The following is a 3,423-nucleotide window of genomic DNA, read 5'->3' on the forward strand; positions in this document are numbered from 1 at the left end:
TTTAACAATTCATCTTATTTTCAAAAATAAGTATTAAACTTTAAAAGTCACTTTCAATACTTCATATTTAGAGACTTACTATTTATTTACCTCCTATTTTCTAATCACTATCCATTTCTTCTATTTGTGGACTCATTAGTCACAATTCCCGCGATTCCTCCCTTCACCTGTGCTGAGAAAACAGTTCACAATTCACGTTGAATCCTACTAATTATGGCTACCGGAAAGCAATGGTTCAGCCGTTTCTTGTTTCCAATGGACTGTTTGAGTATGTTGATGGCAATATATCTTGGATCTAACTTAGTTTCCTGGTCTGCACGAAAGCAAAAGATTGTATCCCGGTCTTCTACAGAGTCTGAATACAAGGCATTAGCCGATACGATTGTTGAATTGACTTGGCTCGAGACATTGTTATGTGAGCTTCGTGTTCTAATGAAATCAGTTCCTAGACTATGGTGTGACAACTTAGGGGCTACGTATTCATTTGCTAATCCAGATTTTCAAACGCGTTCAAAATTTAGTTTGTTTGAAAGGTGTTTTGGTTTTCCATCAAACTTCCTTCCAATGAAAAAAAAAAAACACAATGTGAAATACAAGGAAAATCTTAATCATAGGGTTGTGACACCATGATTATTTCCTATTAACACAAATAAATGTGTCTCCAAGGGATAGTTTGGTGGTAAAGTTGTGTATTTCCTAAGAGGGGACGGGGCGGTCCGTTATAGACCCCCCATCACGCGTTAAACAAAAACTCAACACCGCCGCCGCCCTAGTGAACACGCGTAATAGGTTTAACGCGTTAACCACACAACGCGTTGAAAACTTAAAAATTCGACCGTTGCATGATGACCGTTGGTTTTGAACGGTAACTTTATTAAAAAAAAAATCCATTTTATTTATATATATATCCACATTTTAACCATTTTTTCACACACCAAACTCTATCTTTTAACCAATTTAAACCCATTTCACACATTTTTTATATCTTTCTCAAATGGAATTCCCTACCGATTCGACGTTTCCGATGTCTAGCGATTCCGAGTCATCTTCCGACAACGACACGCTAAACTATTTTGTGTCGGTGTATAACGAGCTTGATGCCGAGTCGTCCCGCCCAAAGAAGAAGATGGTCGGCCGTGATCGTATACGTGCCAACGAAGTTTTGATGAACGATTATTTTGTGGAAAACCCGCTATACAATTCCGAAACGTTTAGAGATCGTTTTCGTTTACCCAAAGAATTATTTTTAAAGATTGTTGGAGACATCGAGGCAAGCGAGGGATGGTTTCAAGAAGGTTACGATGCGAGGGGCAAACCAAGTTTCACACCGATTCAAAAATGCACGTCCGCCATTCGCCAACTAGCGACAGGTAACCCACCCGATCAATATGATGAATACCTAGCTATGTCTGAAAGAACTTCACGTGAGTGTTTGCAATTTTTTTGCAATGCGGTCATTAAGTTGTATTCTAACGAGTTTTTACGTAAACCGACGAGCCACGACATCTCACGTATTTATGCCGCACACGAGGCTAGATGGCATTTTCCCGGGATGCTCGGTAGCATCGATTGTACACATATCGAGTGGAAAAATTGTCCAAGAGAGTTGCGAGGGGCGTATGTGAGGGGAGACATCAAAAGACCAACCATCATACTAGAAGCGGTGGCGTCGAATGATTTATGGATTTGGCATTCGTATTTCGGTGTCCCAGGTTCAAACAATGACATCAATGTGTTGCACACGTCGCCGTTGTTCCAAAGCGTAACGGATGGTACCGCACCTTCCTCTCCTTTCTATGTGAACGGTCGACATTACAGACGAGGCTTTTATCTTGTCGATGGTATCTACCCGTCTTGGTCTGTTTTTGTGAAAGCTCCCTCATTTCCCGTCGAGGCTAAAGAAAAGGCGTTAAAAAAATTGCAAGAATCGGCAAGAAAAGATGTTGAGAGGGCGTTTGGTGTTTTAAAGGGTAGATGGGGTATACTACACCGACCGGTTCGTTCGATGACCAAGAAAGCAATACATAGCATAGTGTATGCGTGTATCATATTGCACAATATGTTGATCAAACACGACGGACGTGCAATATCCCCGGATTGGGTACCGGATCCTCCTACACAAGTTCAAGTTCCACAAGATATCAATTTACAATTGCGTAACGAAGAAACTCACTTTCGGTTGAGATACGATTTAATCGAACTAGTAGGTTCTCTAGGTTTGGAGTTTCCGGATTCGGACGAGGAGTAGGTTTTTTTTTTTTTTTTAAATTGTATGTTCCTAGTATGTTAAATTCGAGGAGTAGGTTTTTTTTTTAAATTGAACTAGTATGTTTTAAAATTAATGAAATTTTTAATTTTAGTGTTTTATTGTTAATTTCTAATTTAAAAATAAAAGTTAAAAAAATTGGGAGGGAGTGATAGAATTCCATCACTAGTGATTCCACCCCTCCTACATTTCTATCACTAGTGATGGAAATTGGATTGATGACATGGCATTAGTTGATTGGATAGTGGGAGTGATGGAATCCATCACTAGTGATTCCACCCCTAGTCCCCTAAGGGGACTAGGGGTGGTTCACTAGTGATGGATTCCATCACTCTCACTCTCCAATCAAATCATGACATGTCATCAACCAAATTTCTATCACTAGTGATAGAAATGTAGGAGGGGTGGAATCACTAGTGATGAAATTTATATAAAAAAAACAATCAAATTCATCAAACAAAAACAACGGTCAAAAAATATTACCAAACGGTCATTTGGCAACGGTCTAAATTCAAAAGTTCAACGTGTGGTGGGTTTAACGCGTTACATATACAACGCGTGATGGATCAAGCGGCGGCGGTGTTCTGTTCGTTTTCAACGCGTGATGAAGGGCCATCACGCTACCGCCCCGAGTGGCCTAACCAAATAGTTGTGGGTTTAAATTCTATAAAGGACAAATGTGATGATATTCGCCTATAAAAAAGGAAAAAAAAAACACAAAAATAAATGTAGATGCAAAAAACTAGGGATGAGCTCGGTACCAATCGGTACCGAAAATCCCCAAAAACGGGTACCAGTACCGAAAATACTCGGTACGGTATAGTTCGGTACCGGTATTTGAGTGTAAAAACGGATAAATACCAGTACAGAAAACTTCAAAAGTGGATACCAAATCAGTATCGAAATTATTTCGGTTTGAAAAATTCGATACCGATACCCGATACCATTTGCTCATCCCTTAAAAAACAACATAATGAGATGATACAAAATCTTTTAGAAATGGTTATTCCCGTATGCGTGCAACATAAAATTTGTTAAGGATTCTCAAGCATAAACTTACATCCACTAATATATAATTTCATCCATTTTTATATAGTAATACTATTACACATCTTCATCTACTTGGAAACATTTTGTTCTTTTCTTAATAAGCACCA

This window comes from Helianthus annuus, chromosome 1 (genome assembly GCF_002127325.2).
Source record: "Helianthus annuus cultivar XRQ/B chromosome 1, HanXRQr2.0-SUNRISE, whole genome shotgun sequence".
Classification (NCBI taxonomy): Eukaryota; Viridiplantae; Streptophyta; class Magnoliopsida; order Asterales; family Asteraceae; genus Helianthus; species Helianthus annuus.